This window comes from Talpa occidentalis, unplaced genomic scaffold (assembly GCF_014898055.3).
Source record: "Talpa occidentalis isolate TD23 unplaced genomic scaffold, MPIMG_talOcc4v2.1 talOcc4.4, whole genome shotgun sequence".
Classification (NCBI taxonomy): domain Eukaryota; kingdom Metazoa; phylum Chordata; class Mammalia; order Eulipotyphla; family Talpidae; genus Talpa; species Talpa occidentalis.
In genome coordinates, this window is record NW_023604295.1 from 33223082 (window position 1) to 33230195 (window position 7114).

The following is a 7114-nucleotide window of genomic DNA, read 5'->3' on the forward strand; positions in this document are numbered from 1 at the left end:
TACATAAAAGCAGAACTATAATAAACAATTCAAAATGGATTAAATGATGACTGACCCTGATGGGAGAGGAAAGCAGACCCAGATGTCATGGTTCTACCCTTAGCCGTGTGATGAAATGTGAGTGGCATAAGCACTCTGAAGCCCAGTTTTCCTATCTGTGAAGTCAGGTTTAGAACTACGCACTTTCTGAGAGTGACTTTGAAGCCAGAGTCTCATAGCTTGTGCAGGGCAAGACCAGTGGCTGGCCCCAGAAGCTGTTGTGGGCACTGCAAGCGGCTGTGGGTGGTGGGCATTTTACCACCAGTCACCAGTGACCCCACTGGGGCTCAGGCTACAGGCAGAGGTGGGCAGTGATGGTGGCTGGCAGTGGTTCCCCTACCACACCGCCCCAGGGCGTGTAGCTGCAGGGAGACTGCAGGGAGGGACACAGACCCCATGGGGCCAGCCCCAATGCCTTGGCTCCAGCTGTCAGGAGTAGAGAGGCCCATGCCTGGATCATAGCATGGAACCGTAAGGTGTGTGCTATGAGCTGATTGGGGAATGGTTCAATCAGCCATAAAATTGAAAACACTCCAATCAGATTGGGGGGAGGGGTGGAGAACCCGGGAAGAGAATATAAGTCAGTGCAGGAGATAGGTTGGGATTCTCAGACACTCGGACTCTCACAGAGGATTCTGTCCCTAACCTCTGAAGAAGAAAGAACAAGCAGCTGACCTCAGAAAGAAGCGATGCTGAAAGCCTTGCAGAGAACCCAAAGAGCTTCCCAGCAGCTGGGCGGGCGGCACCTGCCTCTAGCCTGTCTCTGACATTACCTGAAAGAACTCCAAAGGCCTGGCCCGGTGTCCTAAAGAGCTGTTTGTTGTTGCGATGGGCCAACAACTTACAAAGAGATGTTAAGATGGTGTTTCTGACACTGCTGCCTCCTAGTGACCAGTGGTGACCTATTGTTGAGAGTGACCAGCACTCTGTGTCCAGGTCACCTCTGAGGGCTGTTAACAGCTCCTGACCTCCTGGTACCACCTCCGGTGTTGCTGCCTCCATTGCTGTCTGGTCTGGTGTCCTGTGCTGCCCACCCTGCCCTTCCTATGCAGTGTAAGTCTTTGTTTAAGGTTATTGTGTCCTTATTTACCGTGTGGCTGAGTCTTCCATTGGAAAAGTGAAGTCTCCAGCCACTAATGTGTTTTTCCCGGTGTCTGTATTCACGTTTGATAGTAATTACCTGATACATTATGTTCCTTCATTTGATGTGTATAAATTGAAGAGTATTATGTTTCCTTATGTATTGTTCCCTTAATCATTATGTATCATCCATCCCTGCCTCTGGAAAGTACATTTTAATAAATGTTTCAGCTGTATGTTTATTGTTGTCTAATATAAACTCAAAATATTTTGCATGAGAATAATGAAAATTTAACATCCGTTGAGTAACCTGCTATTCCTCTTAATTTTATAATGAAAAACTAGTGATAGGCAAATTGATACCAACCTAATAGTTACGAAATGGCCAGGTAAAAAAGATTAATAAATCTACAATAATTATAAAATGATTGCTTATAACAGTATAGCTTCCATTTGAAGAGTTAAGACTTCCTTAAAATGAAGTTAAAAGCAATGGGTCTCATATTATGTATAATACATGAATAAAAAGTTAATTATAAGCCAACTCTATGCCTACTACCCAATACATAACAAATTATTTTATGTATTTTGCATGTGAATGATACCTAGATGTGTTCTCCTACCTTTGCCATGGGAAAAATACAATATCTATGGGATTCTTGCCTTGGTCAGCAAGGGTGCTTCAGAAGCAAGCTCTGAGTCCCAGCAGCGCCAGCCATGGCACTCCATCGCCTGACTGTTGCAGGAGGTGTGGTTGAAGGAAACCACTGTGAATTAATCAGGACTGAGACTATCAACACAGAACTTTATTTGGTTCAGCAACAGAGTGATGAAATGAAATTCTTCTCTCTTTAAACTCCATCTCATCTTCTTGTCTGTGCACTCGGGGCTGCTGAGAGGGGCTGGTGGGGCTACTGTGCCTGCTGTGGGGGTGCTGCCTCATTCTTAGGAGCTGCTCCAGCCCCTGCCTCCCGAGGATGGACCTGGTACTCGCAGGACTTTTGGAGCCCCTGTAAATATAGCAGAACTCTGTTAATCTGATGTTAGCATTCAATGAAAGAAAAACGAAGTTGACAAGGTGAGACTTTAAGAACCAATAAACACTGGTTCTTTATTTACAAATACAGATAATATTTGAAAAGATTTTAAACTCAGGCTCAGAAGCATGCAATAAAGTGATGGCAGTCGTGCACACACGCACAGGTGAATGTAGCGTCGAAAGCCCTCTCTTGTTTCTCCAGGCAACATCACAGTACAGGTTATAAAATTTATGTCTCCTTCTCATGATAAGGCAATGGAATTTTAGTAGCAAAAAGATGATGTGATTATAAAGTAAGGTCATAGAGGCATTTCCTCATTTTGTTTCTTCATTTTGTCCCGGAACAATTTGTATCACATCTTGTGATATTCCTTTACTGATTATTAAAAAAGGGGAGTTTCTTAGCAAGTCTGCCTCTATATTTCTTCCTCTGTTTTCGTATTTTTCATTAAACTCAGATCTGTTGAAAACTTAGGAATACTCATTCTAGCCTCAGCAATAAACAGAAACTCTGAGTCTGTGCAAAGAATAGTTAATGAATAAACAGAAACTGTTTGACTTATGAGAAACACTACCACTGAGAAAGAGGATTATTAGACTAGCTTTGTCAAGTGGGATAATTATATGGTATAAAATATGGTATAAAATAGCCCATTTTTTTATAATAAATTTTATTTTTATATTCCCCATACAATTGCACAATTGAAACCCCCTTATTTCGACCCCAATCCCCTCCCCATCCCCTCCCGCTCTCTACCCCCATAGAGTGTCTCTGGTTCCTAGTTTTTTGTTGATTTTTGATTTTCGCTTTCTTATAGTTATTCATTTTCCTGGTCCCTTATTTAGGTTTCTAGATTCCTGCTATGAGTGAGACCATCCGGTATTTTTCTTTTTCTTTCTGCCTTATTTCGCTGAGCATGATCCCTTCCAGCGCCATCCATGTTTGCTGCAATTGCATGTGTTTATCTTTTTTGAATGCTGAGTAATCTTCCATGGTATTATGGACACATCTTCTTGATCCAGTCATCTATTTTGGGGCATAAAATAGCCCATTTTTATACCCATTAAAATGGGTATTATATAATAACCCCTTTATAATTATAAAAATAGCCCTATTTTTATTAATATGTTTATAAAATAGCCCATTTTAGGAGCTACCATATGACCCAGCAATTCCACTCCTAGGGATCTACCAAAGGGACACAAAAACATTGATTCAAAAGAATACCTGTACCCCTATGTTTATTGCAGCACCATTTTAATAGGTACAATGTGGAAACAACCCAAATGCCCAAAACAGATGAGTGGATCAGAAGATGTGGTATATACACACAATGGAATATTACTCAGCATTCAAAAAAGATAAACTGATTGCATTCACAGCAACATGGATGTAGTTAGAAGGAATTATGCTCAGTGAAATAAGTCCAAAGGAAAAAGAAAAATTTGGATGGTTTCACATATAGGAGGAATATAGGGGAACCAAATAAGACACCAGTGTAAAAAAATAATAACAGTCAAAACAAAAAAAAAACAAAACAGACAATTAAAATCAGAGACATCCTGCAAGGGAGAGAGGAGGAGAGGGGTCAGAGGGAGGGAGGAGCACAGGGGACTGAGGTGATGGTAAAGGGCTGCATTGGTGATGGAAAGTCTATGGGGACTACACATGAGGGCGTGGGGGGGGGAATATTGTTTAAAAATGAACAATGATGTAAATAAAAATAATAAATAAATAAAAATAATATAGGTCATTTTAAAAAGAGATGTCAATTCATTGACTGCCCATTTCCCTCCCTCTGACCAGTCTCTCTTTCGATTGTTCTTCTTTTGACTTTTGGAGATTATATTATTTACCCAGTAAGTTCATCATTCAGTCTCTTGACTTCTTTTATTTTCTCATGTGTTCAGGGACTAGATGCCAGTTTATTTAGATTGTCAAAATCAGTGACGTTCCTTTTAAGGTATAGGTTTGTTATCAGAAAAGAAAACAGACCATAAGGCATATTCATTTGTCCATTTTCTGTGACAGTAGGAAAACGTGTGAGGCAGACTCAGAAAGGACTTAGCTTCAGTTTTGCGTTGTCTATAGAGATCAAGTGTCACCATTGTAAATATCACTAGGCTGTTCGAAATTATATGGGTTTGTGCATCATATCAGGATATTGGGACAGTGGAGGAAGAAGGTGATAAAGTGCTAAAGAATACCCATGGCAGCATTAATTATAGAGTGCATCAGAGAGATCAAAATCTAGAAATTCTTTCATTTCCACAGCTGGATCATTCCAATAACTGGCTTCCAGGGCACCGGGAAGAAGTGTTTGGGAGAAGTGTTTCTGGAAATCAGATATCAGGCTAAAGGAAAAGCTATCTGGTTCTACCTGGATGTTAGGGAGCCAATCATCATCACTCTCCGTGAGAGCTGGTGATGGATTAGCATCAATGCTGCAAAGAGATCTGAGTCCTGAAAGTCAGCAAGGTGACTGCTACCCCTGGCTGGGCTAGGGAAGGAGTGGGCGTTGGCCCTTCTGTCTTCTCTGTGTCTGTGTAGAGGGTGTAGTGCTGTCTTCAGAAAGGTTGCCAATGCTCTGTTTTCCTTCTTTGTGCTTTCCATTGCTTTTGTTTTTATTTTTGTGTTTTCCATGGCCATGACCATGCTCATGTTTATGCCCATGGGGCGTGGCCATGATACCCTTTGATGTTCACACCAAAGCAATGATCCCTTATGTGCCCATGGCCTTGGTCATGCTCATGTTTATGGCCTTGACCAAGGCCTGTTTTATTTGTTCTTTATGGGCCCTTGCCATGCCCACGAGTGTGTTTCTTGGCTTTTTTTCCTGAATACTGTTCTTCATCTTGTACAGGTTTCATGAAGTGTGGGGTGAACTTACAGTTGTTTCTTTTCTTTCATCCGTCATCACTGACAATCGAAAAGGTGAAAAACCTGGAGGCCTTTCATCAACGTAATCTAAACAGAAATATTAAGATGATGCGTTACTCTGAAAACCACACTGTCAATGAAGAAAGAAGGGACAGAGACCAGGCAAGCTAACTCAGTTACAGGGTGCATGTCTTTGCCAGATTTTTAAATACTGTATTTTTATTCTGGACAGTATGGGGATGAATAATATCTTTTCTCTTCTGATTAACTTTAATTTGTAGACATTAATTACTGTTTTTAATAATATACTAAAGCAAGCTGGGGAGTCTTTATTCATCTGGAAAAAATATATAATATCAGAGTAACTTTCAAGCCTCTTATTTATATAAATCTGCAACACATTATTATTGATACAATTCTATTGCCAAAATTACTGCTTTCATCCTGAAAGGCTCTAACTGACTTCATGAGCTGAATATATAGTATCACATATCCACAAGTACTTTGTGTGGAGTGAACACTTCAAAACCGTCCACAAGCTTGCCATGTGCGTCTTGGACTATATTGCTTATGTTGACTATGTATAACCTACATAGACAAAAACATAAATCAGCAAAAAAGTAAAAAGAGCAATTTGTATTGAAGATATGGATTTGTGGATTATTTGTCCTTATACTGCTACTACCTGTGTGGTGGTTAAGGCAGGGTTCAGTGGTGTAAAGAGCACAGTCTTTGGAGTCAAACAAGTTGGACCCTGTAGTCGTGGGCATTGTGGCAACCAGGGTGGAGCCTGGTTGATCTGTATTTGAATCCAAGAACCACTAACTTCACTTTTTCCAATTGCACATTAACAATAACAGCATCTGGGCCTCCCCGGTTGGTGGGTGCGGGTGAGCGCTGGGTTGCGAAGCTTGCCCGCAGCCGCTGCAGCGCCGGTTCAATCCTGGCTGCTCCCCGGCCACCAGAGGGGGGTCCACTGGCACGCAGACCTCTCCCGCCCCCGTGCTCCCCCGCAGTGTACCTCGGTCCTTCTGCCTGCTCTGCTCCCCTGCGCGGCTCTGGTGAATTCTCTCACTCCTCCCGTGCTTCTGACTGTACCCAGTGCTTGTAGAAATAAATAAAAATAAATAAATAAATAAATCTTTAAAAAAAAAACAATAACAGCATCTTTCTTGTAGAGTTTTCAGGGAAATGTATTTGAAAAATCCTCAGGCCAGAGCCGGACTGAAGATGCACTTGGTAATGTCATTATTTACTGTAGGAGCTCAGATCTTTCTAATTTTTAGTGTCTTGAGAATGGGGAATACTACTCACCTCCCAGAATTCTATTAAAAAATAGTTAAAAGTGATGAAAAATAATGCTTTTTATACTTGAGTATAGGTTGATCCCCTGGGGATGGTGTCAAATGCAGGTTTTGACTCAGAAGATGCAGTATGGAGGCTGAGATCTGCAATCTCCCAAGCTGCTTAATTACAAACAGAGGGCAGTGGAGTTCCTGTGCCTCACTCAGCACCACAGGAGTGTGCAGCTATGTTAGCACCCCACAGCAGGGTCTGCACTGTAAGAGGAGAGAATCTATCTCGCCCTGGACACTGGCAATGTGTGGGAAATATTAAGAGGACTGCTGTTCTCATTTCCAGCCACAAAGAGAGTAAACAGAGAAACATGAGATTTCTTCGCATTTGTAAAAAAATGATGCCCCAATTCATTTCATTAATAGTTTAGGTAAGCTCCAAATATGACTTTTTTCGAATGAGCCAAGATGAACCCAAGATGACTATAAACATAATCATACCTCTGTGTTTGGATCACACTTGACAGTTGTTGTGGTTTCGTTCATCCAAGTATCATGTAAACATTAGAATTACAGATTAGAGCTTTGCTATCAAGAGAACAGAAGCCAAAAGAGAAAACACTGTTATTCATGAGATACTTAACCAAGTTTGAAACATCAAATAAGCTTCCAGGAAATAAGTAGACAATTGCATTACTGCTTACCCCTGGTTCTTTGGTCTCACAACTACTGTGAACTCTGTATTACTTTCCTTGAACATGTGGTTTCCCTGACCGTGAA